The sequence below is a fragment of the Lichenostomus cassidix genome, chromosome 3 (genome assembly GCF_008360975.1).
Source record: "Lichenostomus cassidix isolate B80296 chromosome 3, HeHo_3.0, whole genome shotgun sequence".
In the NCBI taxonomy this organism is placed as follows: domain Eukaryota; kingdom Metazoa; phylum Chordata; class Aves; order Passeriformes; family Meliphagidae; genus Lichenostomus; species Lichenostomus cassidix.
This window is the reverse complement of record NC_139483.1, coordinates 65227100-65251004: the sequence shown is the minus strand read 5'-3', so window position 1 is coordinate 65251004 and position 23905 is coordinate 65227100. Positions and strand designations below refer to the sequence as shown.

The window sequence follows — 23905 nt, the reverse complement described above, 5'->3', positions numbered from 1 at the left end:
TGCCAAGGAAAAACAGCACCTGCAAGTGTTCTGCAAATGGCATGGGGCTATGGAGGGGGTGGAGAAAGGATGTAAATGGGCCAAATATGATGAAAAATGGCTAGCAGCCACGGGCAGGCAAGACATATGGGCAAGCTTTTCTGCTTAAGGGGACAAGTTAGTGGAACAATTCTTTTATTCCTTTCATGTACACATAAGAATTAGAGCTGTTAAAATTTCAAGTAGTGAAAAATGGGCACTTTTTTTCTAAACAAACAGTATTTTGAAAAATGCTGCTTTGTTTTGCACTGTTGCCATTTTCCCCCTCAACCCTTTTCATCAGAAGACTGACTAAAAAAGGCAGAAAGAAAATCTGGAAGACACTTATTTTTCTCTAGCCAGCTGGACAGGTACCAGCAAAACCAAATAAACAATCATATCAAGAAGCAGTTCATAATGTAGTTTATAATCACATTTTCATCAGTAATGCTCTTGGTGTATATTGAAAAGCTTTTCAGCTGAAAAATTTCCAGCAAACTCTAAATGTAATGTTGAGGGCCCAGTTCTTCCTGTAGGCTGGTGAAACAGTTCTGTGGAACTCAAGCTGCCTTGCATACAACTAAGCTGAATGTCCATTGAGTCCATTGAGGGATAATATATGAAATTCCTCAATAGTGGCAGTCCTTTTAAAAAGTCTTCTGACATATGGCAACAAGATAAATAAATGTTCAGACATGGATATGTACCAAAAATGAAGCAAATGCATAGTGATCTTTCTTCAATGTCAATTTTATAACTCTTCCTCCTCCCGCCCCCCAGGTAACAGCTGAAGAAGGAGGCCAGTTTTCAGGAAGAAGTGAACTTAGTCCCAAAGGCAGAAAAATTCTAAGAGCAATAAATTATGAAAATCGACAACTGGTTTACAGAAAGTCAAGATGTGTGCAAAGAAAATTTGTGTTCTTGCTTTCCATTCAGTTCACAGTGGGAACGGGCTGCCTCTATTTGACCCTTGCCTAGCTAATGTCCACTTCCATAGCAGGGTTGGGGGGAATAAAGGAGAAAAGCCAAAAGACTTCTCTCATCCACACCATAACATCCTCACCAGGGCAAGAGTGAGAGCAGCATGCTGGGAACAAATTGTGAGAGATGCTTTCCTCTCTTACATTAACACACAGGCAGCTGATACCATCTGATATCTGCACCAGTATGGACCTGTCTGGTGGAGCTCTGGATGGCATCCACAGGACAGCACTGATCATTTCATTCAAGCAAGTCATGTCAGTGAGAGCATGAGTCAGACACAATGTGGAGGGCACATCCCAGCTTACAGCCTTCCTGCTGCATGACATCAATTTGGTTATGGAGCAGTGTTTAGAATCCCTTTAGTCCTGGGTAACCATTTTCTATAACGATTTTACTAAAGTGACTGAAATAAGCTGGTCTTGCTTCTTATTCCTGTAAGACTGATTGTCACTGGTTGTGCATGACCTTGTAGCATGCAATCCCTCCTTTGCTCTAAGATGCTGACTCAATGCCAAGTACAGGATGAGTCAAATGCATTATTGCAGTTGCTTAACTTCTGTAGCTTCAAAAAGCAGCGATTCCACAGTGCCTTCCACCCCCTCACAGCAGACATCTGCATTTCTTCTATATATAGACCAGAAAGCCTTGGAAGGGAGGAAGAGCACTGGCATAGTGAGCAGCTGCAGGAACTCGTGCTGGGAAGCTCCCCTTTACATCATTGAGTTCTCATGATCTCTGCAGGGAGTCCTTGGCTGCACTTCTCTGATGTCAGAGGGGATTGTAGCAGCACTGGTTGCACCTCTGGTTTTTCAAGACTTTGACACTTGTGGCCAGAAGTGGCCTGTGGTGCATTGTCTTTCACTTGTCTTGCATCAAGGTAAAGTTTTTGTGCATTTATTTTTTTAAATTTTAAAAATGTTTTAACCCTAAGGTTAAAGCACATTAGGCAGCATGGCTTCTAGATTCCTTCCCTGGCTCTGCTAATTCTGTAATCATTCCTTGGGGTATGTGATGCTCTGCTTATAAAGGGAGGTTATATTCTTTTCTTTCATACAAGGCAAGTCTAGCTCCTATAAAGACTCTAGCATGAGGCTTCCCATGAAACAAATTCCCTGCAATCTGGCCCAGAATCTCAGTCAAGAAACAACTCTGGGCAGAGCAACCTGTAGTTGTGGATACCTGTATTGTTTCATGGAATGTGCCCCTAGTCATGGTCAGGGATTGCTTGCAGTGTTGTGGTGCTGCAGGACCAAGGGGAACCTCCTCCACTTCCACAGCATTCTTCCAGGGGCTCCAAATGCTTTGTTAACAGAAAAGCAATTGCAGTCATGGAAATCTGGAATATAGCTGTGATGTTTCTTATTAAATTTCTTGCAAAAAGATGTTGTGTGGAGATTTAAACGACCGTTTTACTGGTCTACATAAGGAAGATTTAAAAAATAACACTTAATTGACAAGGCACTCCATTAAGAATATTACCAGTAACCCAAAGCAGTGAAAACCACTTTTGAAGTCTCTAGAAATTAAAATCTGTCTTTGCTTTACTGCACCAGTCTTCCACATTGCTTTTAACATTCAAAAATTATCTGAATTTCCTTTATCAATTGGTGACATTTTTACTATTTTCATGATATATTTGTTATTTTTAACCTAAATCTTCAAGACAGATTTGCTGAGAAAATTCTAGCACACAGAACAGCTTCTTGAAATTAGAATGGCTGTCAGGAAATAACAAATCTACAAGGCTTTAAATAATGTATGAAACTTTCTCTTTCAAACTGCCTTTTAGAGTGGAGTGATAAGACAGATCATTTGGGGATTTAAGCCTCTAAACATTTTTCAAAATTTCAGCTTATGAAAAACATGCAAATCTAAAATACGTCATTTGAGGGGGTGGTTTTGTTTGTCAGAAGAAAGTGAGTTGATGTTTACCAGAACAAAAACTACCTTTTCTTCAGATAGCTACCTAGAAAAGAAAAAGTCTGAATTAATCAGAGAAATTAATCCAGTGAATTTTATTGGTACCCTGAGACAAACCTTTTATCTCCAGGGAGCTGGACCTCTTGTCTATAGGGATTTTTCCCTTTGGTCTCATCTCTGCCTGGCCAGCTTGCTTGTTAATGTTCACTTGTAGAAGGGGTTGAGAGTCATTAGCTCCCTTTGAACTTGCTATGAATAAAAATAATTCAGCATCACAAGCCTGAGATGATTTTGAGTGAAATCCTGGCATATTTCAGGCAATTAAATGAATGGGTTGTTATTGGGTCTTTTGTCCAATGGATGCATAATTGTACCACCTGAACAGGATCCTCCTCTTGTCTCGCCTCTTTAGGCACATCCTCTGCTCCACCAGAAAGGAAGGACTTAGAGGTGAGGTAGAAATTGCTGACCTCAGTAAAAATTTCCTGATGTTTCCTAGCAGCAGAGAATGCTTCTTGTGTCATCAAGCTTTCCCAGATTTTGAATAAGCAGGTTAGAGATTTCTATGTCTGGTGCTTTCTCAGCCTCAATTTTGGACATGGAAATTTCAGAGTCAAAACAATTCAGCTGCTTCAGAAAACAAGAACCAGCATTGAACTGAGCCTCAAAACAGACTAAAATTGAAAAAAGCATGGGGAATTATGATACAACAAAATGGGCAGAAGTGTAGGAGCTAGCAAGGAGAGTAAGTGAAAGAGTGAGCCTGTAAGAAATATGTATGCTCAGATACAGAGCATACGATCTGAATTGAGTACTAGCATACTCATAAAGTGAAAATAAATTGTGTTGCCAGTTTCCTAGTATATGTCTAGGAGTTATTTCATGCAGTCTTTTATCAAACTCATGCAAGGTGACTTGCAGACAACAAGGAATAGACAATAAAGGAGCATTGTCTCATCATCATCTCTTCCTGATTACATTTGAGGCAACATTAAATAATTGTTTCTTTTGCTAGTAAAAAGTCTCTGCTCTAAATAGATTCAATTTTCCAAGTCTGTTTAAGTGGCAAGGATTACCTGCTTCTTGAAAGCAAAAATCATTATAGGCGTGCAAATTAACAATTTGGTTTTAGCATGACTTCAGACATTGTGGGGACAATTCGAATATGCAGACCACCTACAAGATTTGAAAAAAAGAGAACAATCACATGGAAGACTGAAAAATTCTGTTGAAAAAATGTGCAAAATGTTGAAGAGAAGTATTTTTTTTTTTTCTCACTGAAAAAAACCTTATGTTAGTTTTACAACTATTTACCAATATCTTAAATATTAAGGTCAAAATTTTAATCTGCAATATCTTACCAAATTTTACTCCACAATATAATTTTGACAAGTGTCAATAGCATTTTTTTTAGATTAATATTTTCTGTTTAAATCTCCTTTCCCCCCCTTTATTACTGTATTTTATGTGGGCTCTATGCATTAATAGGTGTTTGTACTTGTATGGATAGAGAAAGCTGAGTCCCTTCCCTCATTATACAGGAAGTTCCTCTTGTTTATGTTCATCATATTTTACTTACATTGGAGTATTTTCATTTCTTCACCCCTTAGCACAAAGTCCTTTCTCTTACCATGAATCAAACTCTTTTTTTTTTTTTTAATCCCTCATGTCATTGAGCAAAGTCATTTCACCTAATGTAGGATTTCTGAGAAAGAAAATTACCCAAATATTTGCTTTCAAGAAAAAGCTTTTTCTAAGAATGAAGGTTATTTGAAAGGATATCTGGAAGGATTGCTGTGAAAGCACCTGTAAAAACACCTGTGAAAGCAGAGTAATTAAGTGACTATTGTTAATTATGTGTTCTCTCGTTGTGAGCAGCACATTGACACACCTAACACAAGAAACTCTTTACTTTCACCTTGCATTTTTTCTATGTTAGCTAGACATCCTACAAATATAAATTTGCTTTCTTGACACCACTCTCAGGATTTCTGTTGATGTGAAGGTATGTTGAAGAGATTGGAAGAAGCATGGGGTCATAGAAATTGCCAAGGTAGATTAAATCAGAGGTCTACGTAATTCATTGCCAGCAAAAAGTATTAGATAATCTACATTCTTTAGGTAACTTTTCTTCCATGGAAAGCTGATGTCTGAGAACTACCTTGTAAAATAAACTGGATCATGAGAATTGTGACCTCTTTTTCTGAAATGATAATCAACATCTGAACAACCAATATTTTTTGGGCGGATATTCTAAACTATACATTTTTAAATATGCAAGCTTCTTGAAAGAAAGTATTACTTTTTAAAATGCAAACTCACACAGATCATTCTGCATATTATCAATAACATGACAGCTCTTTTCATTGACATGTAGCATGTTAGTTGTGTTTCATATTTTACATGAAAGCAAATTCAAAATATGTCCCAATCATCCAGAAAATAGTTTTCTGTTGACAGTAATTCAGTATTTCTAATGGGAAAAAATATGTGGAAGCCTTTAATAAAGCCTGTTCCTAAATTTAGGCGCCATTACAGTTTTAACAGTTTGAAACATTTTTCCTTTCATTATTTCTGCAGATGTTGCTGCTTGCATCTACAAGGTGGAGTACACAGTACAATCCTGTAATTTGTTGGAGAGCAGGATAAACTAACCCAGAGGATACGATACAACACACCTGGGACAACTAGCTGTTCTTTAGATGTAAAAAATTTACAGAAATTGAATCATTTCAGTCTGCACTGTGCTTTCCGTATTCACCTCCACATACAGAGTGATTTGTTTGAAAAAATATTTAACATTTTATTTTGCTTATTCATAGTTGTGGGTTTTTTTCAATACATCACTCTAAATATTCTTCTAAAAAGGCAACAAAATTCAATCAAGCTTTGATATTTTAAGCCTAAATATGGCATCTAATATTTTCCATTTTAATTCAGGCACACAACCCTTCCAAATAGTAGAAGCAAATACTCTAATAATGAAAGTAGCCACTTTATATACCCAGATGATTTTCTCTTTGTAGCTATCACTGACTCTTGTACCTTCTGTCAAGTTTGGTTAAGGATTTCAAAAATTAGTAGGAAGGTATAAGACCCTGACAGACAAATATGGACAGCATATTTAAGTAAATCACCTTGTCTTCACAAAAGAAGGCATTGAAAAAGCAGATTTAATTCATCTCAACAGGTAACTCGCATAGCCTGATGTGTTTGGTGTCAGTTCTTATTCAGGAGACATATTCACATACAGAACTTTTCAGCTTTCGCCGAAGTATACCCCCCAAATTCCACATGCCAAATAAACTAAAAAATGCCTCATGAGTTTTTAACATTGGTGGATCCCTGAGAAAGGGATGTTTCTCATCAGCTCACAAGGCATATTTGTCACATTTCAGGCAAGACTATCTGACCACATTTTATTTATCTATTTATTTGCTTGCCAGAAAGAACAGATGATGTTAATCACAGCAATGACGGAAGAGAGCATCCAAAAAGTCCACATGGCTTTTGATTAAAGCATGCTAGATAATGTTTTAACTTCAAGGGTTTTGTTGTTGTCACAGATCCCTGCAGGGATGCCCCTAATACAGCTGTGCTTTTTTGCCAAATATTTTATACGGTACACTGTCTTGGTGTTGTTTTTTCAGATATATTTTTCTATTTTTGTTCAAATAGGTTATGAGAAACAGTTTTGTACAACCCCCAAAATGTGTCGCCCCATCCAGGATGTGCCAAATTCTTTGCTCAGGCAAGCTCTGTTGGCAACACTAATAGGGCTTTCAGAGGCACTAAAATTTTCATGGTCAGTGCAGGGAACTGAGTCCAGCTTCAGTGGAGGGTGGCACTGTGGCCACTTGGAAGGATTGGCATAAGGCTGGCTGGAGTGACTGAAGGGCTTCACACCTGAATGCTCTCAGTTGCCACTGAAAGAAATTAACACTGGTTTAATCCCAAATAATGTACAGGATTAATTAATAATGTACAGGATATCACCTGCCTAGGGTGAGGAAATAGGTAATGATGTATCAGAGAAAGGAGGGTTTGAGGATTTGGGATTCACACTGAAACCCATCACAGACAGGTGGGAAGCAAGAACACTGTAAAACTGCAGCTCAACGACTATGTCAAAATTCTGGTTCTTTCTAAAGAAAAGGTTTAATAAATAATTAGTCTCTCTGAGGAGTCTTTATTGTGATTTGCCATTACACACAGACAAAATTGACTTGGAAACTCTGTTGAATTATGAGGTTGAAGAGTGAAATGTTTGGTATCACAAAAATTTCATGTTAGTCCAGAAAACCCTCCTGATTAAGAAGAGTTGCAGAAGGAATTTTTGATCAAGATGGTCAAGTGGAAGGTGTCCCTGCCCATGGCAGGAGTGTTGGAACCAGGTGATCTTTAAGGTCCCTTCCAAACCGTTCTATGCTTCTATGTATTTCAAGGTACTAAATGACAGGAAAAATGAGGTAGCAGACAAAATTTAATGTCAAAAAAGGCAAACTAATTCATGTTGGTTGAAACAACCCTATAGATGTAGTGTACGCTAAAGCATAGTCATGAAAACCAGCTCTTGCCCAACAAGAGAAATGGATGCCAAAAGCTGTGTGCCAAATATCAGTGTCATCTCTAGTGCTCAGGGCAGCTGAAATAATAAAAAAATCACAGAAAAGAAAAGGGATAAAAGGAGAGGAAACATCGTGCCTCTGTGTGTATTCCTGGTGTATCTACATCTTTAATTATGCAAATAGCTCCGGTTGTGTCTCTTCAAATGGAACCAGGTAGAATTACAAGTTCTTCAAAGAACCTGGGCAATGCCCTTCCCACGAGAGGTAATTACATAAGCTGGAACTCTTCAGGTTGAAAAAGGAATAGTGGTAGAAGGAAAATATGATTTAACTCTATGAAATTATGAATTGCATGGAGATACTGAACAAGAGACTGATTATTCATTGTTTTTCTGGATGTAAGAGTAGGAAGAACCAAATGAGATTATCATTAGGAGGTTTAAAATAAACAAAAGGAAGTACTTTTTCAAATAAGGCATAATTCAGTTGTGGAACTCTTTGCAAATGTCAAAAGTATAAGTGGATTCAGAGGCAGATTGAAGACTTTCAATGAAAAATCCATCAAAAGCTGTTAAACACAGTGAAGTGGTTACAACACACAGATCACAAAGTCTCTGAAATGCAAATTGCTGGGAGTAGCAAGGGTACAAGTTAAAGTATCATTCTGCATTTGCCCTGTTTACATGATTTCTTCCATAAGCACACTTTATTTATTCTTGTCAGAAATGGGATGCTGGAGTAAATGCACTTTTGAGCTGATCCTGTGCAGCTGTTTTGTGTGTAGTATATAACTCAACTTTCACTTAAGCCAACAGGGTAATTTCATTGACTTTAATGGGAGCTGAATTAGGCCATCTGAGGGAATGAGCCTCCCAATATGATGTTTTGCTAAGGATGGAAAAGCTAAACTTGTTAGATTGGTAAATGCAAATTCAAAGAAAACAGCAGCTGCCCAAACCGCAGAGCGCCTGGAATTTAGCTGCAAAGAGGAAACACTGTAGGGATTTATTTTCAAACTGTATGCAAAATCTCTAAGTTTATGATTGATCTATTCTTGTGTTTCACTGGTCAGCTGACTGCTTTTGCTCTCTTGAGTGTTAGCTGCTCTGTTTGCATGACTGTTCGTCTGAGGTTGTAATGTGCATGGTCAATTCAAGGTCAGCCTAAAGTTTTATGAAATTAAGATGATAATAGACATGGCCAAACTACAAACATGTGACCTCCTTTTCCCAAATTATTTGCTTTCTTGAGACACTCATTAGTAAGTGCACAATTAGATCAATATTATTTGATTTTCTCTACTTTTAGAGAAAGAAGAACTCTTTTAGAAAACAAGTCATGTATCTGCAGATAGAGTATGTCCCTAAAAAACAAAGAAAATAAAACCAGACCAGAATAATTATTTTAAGAGTGCAAACCACAGAGTTATTGCTTAGGTCATACTACCATGAATAAGTTAGTTACCTAAGACAAGTTAATACCAGCGATGTATTAACATGGATAAGCATACAATTGTCTGATAAAAATATTATTTAAAAGAACAATATTTTTAATTTCCAGGAAATGTTGCTTTGCATATATAAGCATGTTCTCGAGACATCTCTCATCCAAAGGCTGTAACATTGCATTTCTGGGTGAGATTCACTGTATGCTATGTGGGGAGGAGGAAAAATTCCTTCCACTGCAATGCCCTAAAAATACCTAGCATAGGCATTTAATACCAATTGAGATGCTCTATGGTAGTTCAAGATACATGCATGATGCTAACAGCTTTGAGACAGGGATGATGGTGGATGCCTGCCTTTCAGAGCTGCAATACTCTGGGGTACACATATTTAGATATTTAATTATTTCCCTGGGTTTCAAACATAAGCAAGCTGCAAGGGCTCTCTCAATGGGGAGTAACAGGCATGTTCCAAAGGCAGTTAATCTCAGCCTGTGGCATCATTTTCACATAGGTCACACGTGCCACTTGTGGATGGTTGCCTTTAGAGACAGAGTGGGAAACTGACTAATTCAGGCATGACTCCCAGTTCTTCTTCAGCCAGTTCCAAGAGGGGACAGACCTGCAGGGGGACCATTACACTATTACAAAGCAAATATTAATATTGTAAAGGGGTTTTGCTCTCTGAGCTCACAACAAGCTCCAAGGACTTAATGTTAGATGTATCTCTTTCTTGATGCAGGAATGGAGTGAGGGGACTGAAGTGACTTAAGCCAGTCCACTTGGCAGGCTATCAGCAGAACTAGCAATGCTGCTTTTGCTTGTGAACAGCTAAATACGGTATATAAAAGCTACTTTATCCTAATAGTGAATGGTTAGTCACATGGCTCAAAACAATGATGAAACTAATGTTTCATGTTTCATGAAAAATAGTCAAATATTAAATATAACCAATATCGGTGAATAATTAACATTAAGCTTCAAAAGGATGTTTATTATAGGTGAATGCAGGAAGTTGAATGGGAAATAAGAACAGTGGGTTTTGCCTTTATTTTCTGGACTTACTGGGGAGGTGTCGATACAAGTCACCTCTACCAAATATCACAATGAAGAGAGGAAATTCATTTCTGTCAGAGGGGATTTTATTAACTTTACTGCAGTCTTCCACCACACAGTAGAATATCTTTTGAGGGAGGTATGGCAAGGTTTCTGCACTCTGAGAACACCTTGATGTCGTGGGTACAAAGGAAACAGTTTTGGTGTTTTGTTTTGATTTTTTTTTTTTAATTAAATCAGGTTAAAAAGGAGGCTGGGATGAGTGAGAAGAGTATTTCCACCTTTCTCTGAGTAATAAAAATATATTCTTAAGTTTTACATTTATTAATTGTTTCTTTGACTTGAACTTTTTTATTTTAGTACACAGTAAGAAAGATGTTTACAAAAAATCTCTCTTTTTTTAGAAGAAAAGAAAGAGAAGGATGTGTTGGAAATTGCAATTTTTTAAACAGTGGATGCACATAAAAAAACATACTGTGTCTGTTATGGAGAGAAATTATTTACTATGCATAGAAGTCTCAATATGAATATGCATGGAGGTGATATGTACACGACAAAAGTGTTAATACTTCCATCTGAAGTTGCAAGAAGTGTCAATATGATATCTAAATGCAATATGTGCCATATTTTTACCAGTTTGGGGTTCACCAAATGTATTCTTTGAATATATTCATACATTGCTCAAAAAAGGACAGTATAATCTCATTTCTCATGTCTATGTATATTCTTATTTACCTGCACCCACAAGTGCAAACTTATATATTCTCAAAGAAAATTATATAGCAAAATTAAAACTCATGAAAAGGAATATATGTGGCTTTTATATCCCTATTCCCTTTTCTCTTAAAATAAAATCCTGTATATATACTTAATAATTTTGAACAGAATAGCCAGTCAATACAAAATGTTTTAGATTAAAATTCTGAAAAACCAAACTCTGTACTATGTTTTTTAAACTTAATTAAATCCAAAATCAACAATTTTTCCAGTTCTAAAAGCTAAGTTGAAATATGACCTGACACAGTCTTTTTGAATTCAAAACCTGAAGGCTAGAATCACTCCAGCATTCTCAATAGGCTGGGAAAACATGAACAGCAAAAGTGTTGGCTGTCCTTTACTTCTTGAATTTTCCAGCTGTTGAGCTCTTCTGTATCCATCTGTCCATCTTGGCAAATTTTTGGCATTTAGATGCCTCCCTGGGTGATAGATCAGACATGGCTTCTTATGCATCTGGAATCTTCCTGAGACAGTGATGCAACATCACTATATTTTAAAAATAATTTAATGTTTATACATGTGCAACTGTGTAAATGAACAGTTCTTAAATTCAGTTTTTCTGCAGGCCCAGAAACCCATACTATTGCACACCAATAGTGGGCTTTGCCAGCTCTGAAGACAGAGTGGAGCTCCTGTGTTGTTCTGATGCATCAATATGTAAGTACTCAATTGACAGCTGGATTAGTGCACAGCATGCATTTTCTTCTTTCTGAGTATTTTCTTTTTAATTCAAGGGTAAATGTCAAAACAATGCTGTAGAACCAATTAAGGAGAAAGAAAACAAGATTAGAGGTGCTACTTGAATTATTTATTGTTGTTCACTGTTGCCAAGTCTTTAAATAAGTACTTAATAGACCTTACTGTAACTCTCTGAGCAATACAGTAATTTATTTAATGCACAGTTCAGCAGTTTCTTAACATTCAACTAAAATAGTCCAGATAGTATGTTGTGAGCCTTTGTGAACCTCCTAAACATGGACTGCTCACCATTTATGAGAGTCTCCATGCAGAGCTACATTTATTATTCTCATTCAATAATCTGATATATTAAACAGGTATTGATCACTGTGGAGGGGAATATCAAGATTTATTGACCATAAAGATTAATTCTGACCAATTTAAAGCCAACTTCAATATTTATCTTGACAGGAGATAAATCTCGTTATTCAGGAAAACAAGAAGCTGCTATATATACTGTTATTTATATCAGTATTTTAACCAGAAATATCTGGAAACTCTTCCTATGTGGGTTTGAATTTCAGGTATATGACCTTTTTCATTGATATTAATATGATAAAGTGGGAAAAAATCTTGATAGGACTGTTGAAAAACATCTTCCCTCACCCTTGCCCACCAGCATTTCTAGGGAATAGAGTCAGAAAGCATTTACTTTTCAGAATTAACAGACTAGTCAACGTAGCCACAGATTTGCTGATTTTTTGTCTGCTGCAACCAGGAATCTTGAAGCACACACACAGCTCAGCACTATTCAGCAGCCTCCTGAGAGTACTGACAAAGGTCGTGTCTGAATCTTGTGGGGTTGAAGAGGGCAGCACAGCCTGGGGTCCTGTGGAGGGCTCTGGACAAAGCTGGGGCACACACCTCCTTATGGGGCACATGGGATCCACAGTTTCACATGAGCACTGCCACAAATTTGTCCCACCTACAACAGGAGCCGTGCCCTATTCTCCTGCAGTAGAACCTGTTTATTGTTCGTGAAACCAACCCATTTGTGAAATATTGCTTATACAGGACCTGCGGCTAAGGTGTGATGCAAGGAATCCAAACATTACATATTACAGACATACAAATTCTCCAAATTATACAGAAGATAAATTAATCAGGGCTTTACCCCCTAAGCTGTCATGGAAATCAGCCTATGGAAATGGAGAACGAAATATCTGTGAGATGCTCAGGTTGTATGGGAGGTTGCCTTTCTCACAGCTGACAGAAGAGGTTTCTGGTGGTGAAGGGGAAGAAGTTCTGGGTTTGGGGGAAAATTATTTTTGATGCCATTATCTGACTATTTGAGCTGTAGGTGTCTTACTCTCTAAACACTTGGGCTGAGATCCAACGCTTTATCTATACATGTGCCTGCTTGAAAAATAGTGTCAGACACTCATTAGCAGTAACCTACTACTTTTGAAATTGACACCATTTACCTACAGGAAATTGTCTTTTTGAAATAGTACTTTGTACTAAACCATTCTGAGATAATTGTTCCAATTAAAAAATACATGGGGCATTGCTGTGCACCTCAGGATGGAAACTTTATTGTGCTGCGAAAGAAGTCAATGGGAGTTCAAAGTATTCAGCCACCTGCAGAACTGATGATAGAGAGCCAAAAAATTTGTAATTCATGCTGGAAAAAGAAACTGTTCTACAAGCAGATACAGTGTTGAAAAGGATGAGAGTTTTAGCTTTGTTGCTTCTCCTCCCCCACCCTGTCTCCTCCCCTCCCAGCTTCCAAAACAAAAAAAAAGGAAAAGAAAAAAAAGGAAAAAAGAAACGATGAATTTCTTGTCTTTGAGTACTGCTGAGCTCTACATAAATAGGAATATGCTCGCTGTAGGGAAACAGCGAGATTCAACTATTCCCATTAAAATGCTAATTACAGTCCTTTTATAGATCCGTTGGAGAGGATTTGGGGAACAAAAATAGCACCCAGAGATTATCACTGAAAGAAAAAAATCAAAAAAGAAAACATGACATTAAAAAAACTTGCTTCTAAATTTAGAAACCCACTAAAGTGAGCCTAACCATTTATTCTCCCTGGAGCTGCTCCATATATGAAACTGATACTGAGAAACCATGAATTCCTATGCTTAAAAGCACAGCTCAAAATTTGGATTATTGTACTTCCATATATTTTGTGTCCTGCCCAAGCTAACACTGACAGCTGAAAAGAAAGTCCTCCAGTCCTTACTACACATAAATAAATATTGTGGGGGAACAGCATTAAGCGATACAATCATAAAATTACCTGTTATTAAAAACAGAGCACATTTTTTTTAGAGGGAATACATTACTCAGCTGTAAAATAATATGTTTGCCATTCAGTCTAATGTTTCAACATTATGATTCAATCTTCTAAAAAGCTGACATTGAAAATAACGGTGTAATAAACCAATTTATCATAATGTGTAAAAGAAACTACTGGAATAAATTGGAATAACCTTTCAAAAACTAGCAGCTTTTAAAAGTATTAATTTCTACTCCAGATAATTGGAATAGACACCTGGGTGGCCAAGCAATATTTTTTATGGGATTGCCCTGTCAGGGACTCAGATTGTCTTCAGAGTCAGGAGCGATCGTTTAGCACTAAGTGACAGTGAATCTTGCAAATGGGTCTTCCTGGATGCTGTTTGCCATAAATTACCAAACTGAACTCCCCTTCAAGGTCAACCATAAAAGAAGGCAGATATCAAATGGCCTTCACAGACACCCAAAGTAGTTTTTGGGCTTCATGTAAGCAGGTGCTGGTTATGTTGGAACCTATAAAAGTGACTTAATAGACAGACAGTATAAATTATTACCAAACTTTGAAGATATTCTTGGGAACTAAACAGCAGAAGAACATAATTGGAAGTTGTAGTTCATAGGAATACAACAAGTTGCTCCACATTACAGAGCAGCATGTGCAATGAAACAAAATTAATGACATGAGAATTGAAGATATCAATATTTTTCAAGGTACACATGCAAAACAATCTCTTAAAGGAAAGAAAGACATCCTAAGTCTGTCAACTTCTTTTACCTTTTGCCTTTCACAAAATCTATTGTAATTTTTTTTTTAAGACCATCTGTGTTTACATAAGCATTGTAAGTTCCAGTATTTCTGCTTTGAAGTCATAATTTTGGATTAATTAAAGTTTAGTCAGGAGGGTTTATAAAGGTAGCCAGTAGTGGCATAAAACTGTGTTACAAAAGTGATCTTAGTACTTTTTTCTATGACAGAGAAGGAAGGGTTATAAACAATCTTATGTCTTGAAATGACAGGAATTTCTTTACTGTCTTTATTGTCATCCCTTTTTCTCCAATATGGAATTTATATTCCAACAGTAACAAATATTAATTCACATTAAAAAAAAAAAAAAGTGTAGGCAAGATTTATTACCTGGCTTCTTTTGTGGCATTTGCATTTAAGCAGAGTTCCCTATCACTTCCCATTGGAAAGTCTGGGCTGGTGGTGTGTTACAAAGCATCATCTTCCAGGCTGCTATCTTGAGCTTCCATCACCATAATGGCAGAGAAGTCATTCTCAATACCATGAGATTTTGGCAAAGAAGAGGAAGCAGAAGGGTGTGAGGAGGCTGAATGAATGGCACAGTGCAGATAGCACCCACTGCAGGGACACCAGTGAGCCCATGGATGCCATGGTGCCAGAGGGAGCACTAAGGATCATAGAACCGTAAAATTGTTAAGCTTGGAAAACACCTGTAGGATCGTTGAGTCCAACCATTAACCCAGCGCTGCCAGGTTCACCACTAAACCATATGCCCAAGTGCCACAACCACACAACTTTTGAATATTTCCAGGTGATTCCACCACTTCCCTAGAAAGCCTGTTCCAATGACTTACCACTCTTTTGGTGAAGTAATTGTTCCTAATGTCTAATCTAAACCCTCCCTGGTGCAACTTGAGGCCATTTCCTCTCTTTTGTTGCCTGTTACCTGGGAGATGAGGCTGACCCCACCTCTCCAAAACTTCCCTTCAGGCAGCTGTAGCAAGCGATAATGTCTCCCATGAGCCTCCTTTTCTCCAGGCTCAACAACCCTTGTTCACTGAGCTGCTCCTCATAAGACTTGTGCTCCAGACCCTTCAGCAGCTTCATTGCCCTCCTCCAGGCATGCTCCAGCACCTGAAGGATGCTTCAGCCCTTGATGAGTTTTCATTCCTGTCACACATGGGGGTGCCAAAGTCCCTTTATTACCCTTCCCACTGCCCCCTTTCTACTTCACTGAAATGTATCCTCATGCTAATATGCTTTTAAACAACTGTATATTGGCACGCCGCAGCCTAGTGGAAATCTTTCAGGAGCTGCTGCAGCGCACAGAGCAAAGCTTCAGCTAATGCAAAGTGCTGTCATGTTTTTCAGAAGCCTTTCAAAATGAGAAATTTCTCTTTGCATACGTTATACTCTTTAACCTTAAAGCAGCAACAGATCTTATGTTAAAAATAATGAAAAATAAAGGTTTGAGGATTTATGGAGTGAACTCCAGCTTATCTACGCCACCTCAGCCAAATATTCCCAACAGCATTTCTGTCATAACTGTGCCATATTGTGCAGTATGAAAACTCTGCTTCTTTAAATTAAACTTTTGATAGCTTCACAATAGTTCTGCAAGAGCCCATGAAAGAGTAGAAACTTTACTGGACAAAGCAAAGGCTTTTGAACTCCTGTGGTTGTCCATATGAATGAAATGACTTACAAAGTTTCACACCGTGTATGTACCTTTCTTTGCTCTGCTGTGCTGCTTTCCTCCTTCCCTCCCTGTACAGTGTTCCAGTCCTCCTTGTGCGATGATAATACTTTTGTGTCTGCTATGACCTCTAGAACTGTATAGCTGTTTCATATAATTGCAAAGCTACCCCACTCTTTCCCACTAGCTTCACCTCAATCCCGAGAAATGAAACAAAGAGAGATTCTCCTCACAGCCGCTCTTCAGTGAGCTCAGATGTCTGAGCCACAGCCAAAACTAGGTCAAACAGCCCGTTTCCACATCACATACTGACCTCTTAACAATTTTGCACTGTGATATTCCTAGCAGGTCTTAGCACAGACATTTACAAGAAATGAGAGGAATAAAATCCTCTCCAACACTTTCTCTAATTTTAAAATAAATTGGTGACATAGTTTGAAGTTCAGTCTAAAGATGTGCTAATTATACAGGGAAAAATCTAATTAACCGAATCAGGAAACCCATAGCAACTATTGTCACATTCTTGTATGACAGAAGCATCAATCTGGCAGTCACTGGAGCATACGCTCAATAACTGCCTGAACTCAGATCCTTTTTCATCAAGACCCGCAAAGTTAAAATGAGATACCAGCTATGACAACAGTTCAGCTTCACAGGCCATATTGCATGAAGCAGCATTTCCTTCTCTCCTCTTTTGTTTTTTTCATCTAATAAATAAATAAATATGTAAGAAACCTCCCAAATAAAATACACTTAGCATACTTGTAGGTTGAAAGTGTTGAAATGTTATGAAAATGACATTCCCTGAGAGTGAAAGGGGGTGAAGTTGTAATATAATGGAATATATATTTTTTTCTTTCTGCAGCACCTAATATATTCCACTGAAAAAACATGGAATTCCTGATAGAAGATAGTGGGACATTAAGAGAGAGAGTGAGAAAATGCCAGAAAAACAAAATCCAATGTATGTAGGAACGATGAAATTGCACCACTGATAAAAATGATCACTTCTGCTGGAATTTCTCTCTTTCAGCACTCATTAGTCTGACTACAGGAAGAAGTTAAAATATTATGAATATTTTGAAAGCTCTCCCTCCTCCAAAAGGATCACTAAAAATAGAAAGAAAAATTCTAGTCTCAGAGGCAGGGAAAGATATACAGCTTGTAATACTGAAAAATGTAGGACCTGTTTAAATAAGTTTGATACATATGTCTTCACAAAGCTTTTATGTTTAAAAGGTGCATCCAAACAATCTCTGGCATAGTCAGCATCGCTGACTAAGGACTAGAGGAGGTTTTCAGGAAGTGTAAAATTTTTTGTAAACCAGTTGATATAGCTAGAAGAAATACACCATCTTTCAGGGGTAAAAGAAATTCAATACACCTAATGGTGTGAGAAGAATGATAGAGGGCAACACACTATTTGGGAGAACCCAAAACTTCCTGCAAGGCTGATGTATATGTTTCTGATATCCATGAATTAGTGAGCTAAATTGCAAGATACATGCAAAGAAGAGACTGTCAATGAGGCAGTAAATTATCAGCCTTGTTTGACACAAGAACTAAAGAAAATCCCAGTCTGGAGCACTGCAACAGCCCCAAGTGGAAAAGCAACATCTGAAAGAAGGGTCAGTCTGTGGCAAGAAGCACACAAGGTGTTAGGTAGGATATGTCAAATGCAAATGAAATTGGCAAAATTTTGAAATAAAAGCAATGAAAATGAGACTGGCTTGACAAGATTTTTCAGGACTCATACAATGGTAAGAGGAATATTTTTTTGCAAAAGGAGGTGCACTGTATTAAGCTTTGACTGAGCAGCCACATCCTTCCATGGTAAATGTCATGCATAACACACATCTGGTCAGCAACTTTACACTTAGTGTTATTCTTCAAAAGACTCACCCACACTTTCTGTGAAGAAGCTGAAGTGAGATACCCTGGTTACTCATGTATGAGGCTTCACTTACAGAAAATAGGATAAAAAACCACCACAGGATTATAAATCCATTTGAGAGTGTCTAGATCATAAACTCATTAAACAGGTAATGTCAGAGGTGGATTTATGTGTTCTATTTCCACTAAGACATAGTAAGCAAAACAGCACAACAAAATAACACAAATATACATTCCATAGATTAGGGCAGTTTTTTGAATAATATGTTATAGAAGACACTATCACCATCCCAGACCATCACAACAGATACAATAGCACTTACTGCACTTCAAATTCCTCATGTATTACTCACTCAGCTAAAGTATTATGTAGCTTTAAAAGCTTTAAGTGCACTTATTTACAGATGGTCCTACAGAATAGCGGAGCAGAGAATACAGAACTAAGGCTGTCCTGCTCTTATGTCTACTAGACAGATTTTACTTCATCTCCACATGATACAGAAATTTACTGCAAAGCATAGGTTACCAAATTGGCCTGTAATTGACTGCTGCTCAGGTTTGGTATCTTGGATAAGGCAACTGAGTGGTCCATCAAATACAAAAGAATAAAAGTTATTTTTATTTGATAATTACGTGTAATACTTGACAAAAGATAACATAGTCACTTCTGTTATTACTTAAGGTAGATTGAGACCAAAAAAACATTTTCAAAGTAAGCGAGCAAAGGCGCAGTGCTTGCACTGAAGTCACTGAAGAATTGTACAACGTGTTGCTAGGACACCTATCATGCTCTGGAGGAAGAAGTCAAACAAGTGTACATGCATTAGCATGCTGCGATAAAAATTAGAAGGTAGCAATTCCACATGAATTCATTTAAGTATAGGCATGAGACTCAGTGCATGAAAGGGAGTGGGTCATTTACATATTACTGCTTCCCAGGGACACTGAGTCTTGAAAGGCTGAAGAAAGACCAGGAAGCCTTTGTAATCAATCAGAAAGAAAAATACTTGTGGTGATATGAACAAAGTAGCCAAGAATAGTTTTGGACAAGTAGAAATAAAAGATTGTCAAAAGCAAGCCAGAACTGCTGTGTCAGTGGCTGGTACTGGATACAGCTTTTCTCTGGTAGCAATGCCAGTATGCTCAGTATGCTAGAACCTAGTTAAATAAGAGTTAATTTAGAATTTATACATTCTGTATGTGTCAAGCAAGGAGATAAAAGCACTAAACAAATTTTTAACTGAGGACATACTAACTTACGTGTTCTAGAAGAAAGGAAGATTGCTGGTCTGCCATGAAAAATACTTTGTTTTCCACAGTGAGGGGGTCTGAGTTATTTGTAGAGAGCAAACAAATATATATGACTTAATTTCATAGGTGAAAGACATGGTGCTATGATCAATACAATTATAGATCATTATTTCTATAATTTCCTTCACTATTTTGGCTTGGTCTGTATGAAAAAACAAATCAAAATGAGTATGAGGGTTGTCTTTTCTGATCACAGCATCCCCTCCTTTGTCACTTTATCAAGTCTACACTTTTATGTAACTAAAGGTAGAATCAGTTTCTTTGGGTTTTACAATATAGATGAACAACCTCTTTTGGATTGTATGGGATTATCACAGTTATTGTCTAGAACCTGGGTTCTGAGAAGTGTGATTCTTACAGTAATTTTTAAGACAAATGATGACTTTGCTGCCTAATCCCTGGGGCACAGGGTTGCTACAACTCAGTACTTGAGATGTTGCTTTCAGGAGGCATTTCCTACTATGAACTCCAGGACAAGAGTTCCTCTCATTTACAATCTAATGAGTAAATAAATGAATATTAATTAAATATTTGCTTTAGAACTGTGACTTCTGTAGCAAACTAGAAAGAAAAGAAACCAAATAAATCCTTCCTTAATTAGACGAAAGAAACCTGATCCTTGCTGTATGGGCTTGAGCCAAACATACCAGTGCAGGACAGGACCAAATAATTTATTAATTGTACTCTACTTCCTGATTTCAGAGCAGGTTCTTGCCAGTCATCAGCAAACCTACAAGTTATCATTCAAGTCAGCTAGGGAGAAGTTTATGTCCAAGCAAGTCCATTCCTCCACCTGCAGTGATTAAAATATTATTTTCTTCAAGGTGACAAGGACCTCAGGATATAGCCAGGATACCTCAGTCCTTAATGAAGACTTAACATCTAAACTCTTGTAAAAGAGCTGTTAGGTTTCTCCACTAATTCTTACTGTTGTACCACATCTCACAGGATAGTTTTTTCACAGGGGAATCTCCCAGGAGATAATTTTTGTAGTGCTGTATGCAATATATTAAATTAATTTAGCATTTAATACATTTACTTGTGATTTTTTTTTTCCAACAGGAAGACATAATTATGAATCTCCATGTGATATTGGAACATATGCAGCAGCTGTCTTTCAAAGGAGCTAAAAGGTCATTAGAAGACTGGAAGCAATGGCCAGCTGCAGTAATGCTTGTTTTCCTCCTACCCATACAAGGGGAGAGAGGGGAAGGTGAGAGACAACTTGCCTGGTTGACTAGCAAGTGGCAGTAGAAGGTATTGTCATGGGTCTTAGTAGGAACACACAGAATTGGATAGTTGCAGCAGTACTTATTTATCTGATATTTTAACGACTTCAGTATTTAAGCAACTAAGTTGACCTCTTAGAGGTGCCATCACATGTATGCTCTACTTTAGTGTATTTTGTGAGGCATCTTCTGCTCTTTTTGCCCTGGTATGTTTTCAGAACAAATTTTAGAATGTGTCCTGTTTGTGAGAGAGAAAAGTCTTCTGTTTTTGACATTTTTCAGTGCCTTGGCATTTTCATTTTGGTTAGTTCTTCCCTGTGCTGATGAAAAAGAGGGAAATGCATCACAGGGAGACAAGGGCTGTGAGGTTTTAAAAAAAATATGCACATTTGTGTTCAGGAAAGTCAGCAACAGCAGAAATACGAAGGCAGTTCCATATACCCCCATATTTCTGGTGAACAGGCAACAAGGAGCAGCCACCTTCTTTCATCCTCTTGTCAGACAGATAAAGCACGTTCCCACACAAAGGTGGAAGGGACAGCACAGCCTCTTACCACAAGAGGGTCCCACATTTCTGTGCATAACATCTTTAAATGTTCGCAGGTACCTCAGAGGCTGTGATGTGTGGCCACTTTTCAATCAGCACTGAAGACAGGCTGGGTGTTGTCCTTCAGTGCTTCTCATTTAAAAAATGCAACATTTTAAACCAGAAGGTGCCAAATGACTGGCATGAAAGAAGAGGTTTTAGCGGAGGTGTGGACGCATCAGCTGTGGAATCACTCCCAGGGCACTCTGAAACTCAACAGAATAGGTCAGAAATTGATATAAATAGCTACTGGAAGTAATAGTTCAGGTACTCTGTGAGGCATCATGAGAAATCCTCACAGATCTTCCAGAGCATCACAGAGCCATGGAGGGTCAGCCCTGCAGGACCAACCACTCCCACAATGCAAAACTCTTCAGACCTTCACAGTGAAAAATCTGTTGCACCCCAATAAGGCAACATTTTTTTCTGTTCTGATTTTTCTTGAGAAAGATTGAGATTCAATTTGGGTTTGTGGAAAAAATATTCTCTTGAACTGTCCTTTGGTTCAGGCTTGACAGCAATATTACAAGTATTTTACTAATAAATATGTAATCATTTTAAAGCAGCTGCAGCCCAGAGGATCTGTTTTAGACACTACTTTCAGAGTGTTCATAAGAAAATGTTCAGAGCTTTCCTGGCCCTGAGGGAATGTTTTTGCTTTGTTGTAATGAACATCTGGAAATTAGAACTCTATTTTCTGTAGCTGGTCTGCTACAGATTTTTTCTGGTAATACCCACAACAGGCTGGGCACTATCTGAGCAGTACCCAACCTGCCTTGTGGAGCATTTGGGAATGTGCTAAGGAAGCAGGAGACAAGTGCCTCCAGTGCAGTAGTGGGATGCTCTGGCAGACACTTGCTACATCTTTTACCTGTACTGCATTGACCCAGGTTTTGTGAACAGTCTGTGTAGTGCAGCTTTAGCTATGGGTGGCTGAAGTGCCCTGTGTGAGTTTATTAGACCACTGCCTGACTATTATTCCCTAAAACCTTCCTGTGATAAACTGGGATGTGATCTACACCTGAAGGTAAATTTGGCCAAGGCCTGACATAAAATAGCAAGGATGTATTTAACGAAGAGATAAAATTATACAGTGCAAACACTGAGAGGAATACCAGGTTTCTTTCACTTCTCTGCAAGGTCTGAGAGAAGGAATAACAAGCATAAGCTTTTTCAGGGGGTGAATTTGAATGGAACAATGCAGACATTGGACTGCTGGTCATAAGTAAGTTACAGTATCTTGAAAAGGAAACAACTGGGAAGAGAACAATAGTTAAAATCATAAAAATAGAAAATTGTAGTGGATTTTTTGTAATAACACTTAAACCACTTTTCTTAAGTAGTCTAAAGTTTACATGGGTAAGCTGTTTCTTAATTTTCTGTAACAAAAAGCTGTAAATGGTTTGTGTTAAAGCCTGATTCAGCTACAATGAAAATAAATCAGGATTTTTTTTCAACTTGGAATGAGTACCTCTCTGTCTTGTACAGTTTCTAACAACATGAGTTCTTCTCATATTATATACATATATGTATATATATATATATAAAGATAAAGCAATTGACGCTGTCATTGAGCTGAAGCTATTAGATCAATATTAGCTTGAGAGGTCCCATAATTCTTGCAGTTCTAACATTTAAATGACATTGCTGAATATAATGTGTATCAAATGTAGATGATTTGAGTATTAATTCCTCATTATTGTGGAAAGGATGATTAACTTCATTGAACCCTCACTTGAATTTCTTTGGCAGGGCATTAAAAATTGATCTCTATTTTCTTATTTTTCTTTATAATTCCAGGTAGAGATAATAAAATAAGATGAGTGCTGAAAGTTCAATGTTTTTTACTTATTTATAGAGACAAGGATGTCTGTTTTGTGATAATGTGAAATAACAAGGAATTTCATGTATTCTAATTTGAACTGTTGGTATCATTGCTGCCAATGAAGTCTCTTCAGTTCACAGAAGATGGTATGCTATTTCAACAAGACCAGCAAAATATGTAAATCTGCATGCGTGAAACAAAAAGGGAAGAATAAATCCTGGTGCTGGCATATTTCCTTCTGAAGTTTTGCAACGATTTGGAAATAATTCCAAAGAACGGTTATCTTTTGCTATTGACACTTTTATGAAATTGTTTTAGTTTTTCTCTTTAGTGCAAAAAAGAAATCATTACAAATAGGATACAAGTGACCTACAGATGATAAATCTCCTAGCTATTTCTTTGTGTTTACCCATTGGGCTTTATATTTAATAAATACATTAATTTTAAATATGTTTACTTATATTTAACTTTGAAATAATTACTACAACAATATGTAAGCCTTGATGTTATTGCCACAACTATTTCACATTCATAATTTATGAAACAGCATATAAAGCACATTAAAGCTTTGATGATCAAAAGGCCTAGATGTAATCTGGCCTCTTTGTTGTTTTTGGCTGGTGATTGTCTACAGTAATGTGTTTATATTTGATACTATCACAGTCCTCTAAGATAGTAACATACAGCAACTACAATGACTGTGGGATGGAAATTTTTATTTGCTCCAGAAAATATTCATCAAGTCTGCAATGACAAAAAACCTAATCACTGTAATTAGGTCGTTCAATATACAACAAATTTTGATTCATCATTCTTAGCTGTATTTTCTCCAGTTCCCCCTACTCTAACTCAAACACATTTATTTTTTGTC

General features: G+C 37.4%; 1 protein-coding gene and 1 long non-coding RNA gene across 7 annotated transcripts in view; one reads left to right on the top strand and one right to left on the bottom strand.

Annotated features, from left to right (window-relative positions):
• Window positions 1–23905, bottom strand: part of HS3ST5 (heparan sulfate-glucosamine 3-sulfotransferase 5) — a 189904-nt gene that overhangs the window by 42262 nt on the left and 123737 nt on the right. The window lies entirely within an intron of this gene.
• On the top strand, window positions 1739–23718 carry LOC146439891 (uncharacterized). Of its 3 annotated transcripts, none has more exons than XR_014850951.1 (4): window positions 1739–1879; window positions 11333–11424; window positions 20457–20607; window positions 23168–23718. It is a non-coding gene; the product is annotated as an uncharacterized LOC146439891 (long non-coding RNA). The 3 variants fall into 3 exon arrangements; XR_014850950.1 differs by lacking the exon at window positions 23168–23718 and adding an exon at window positions 21227–23047; XR_014850949.1 differs by lacking the exon at window positions 23168–23718 and having other exon boundaries at window positions 20457–23047.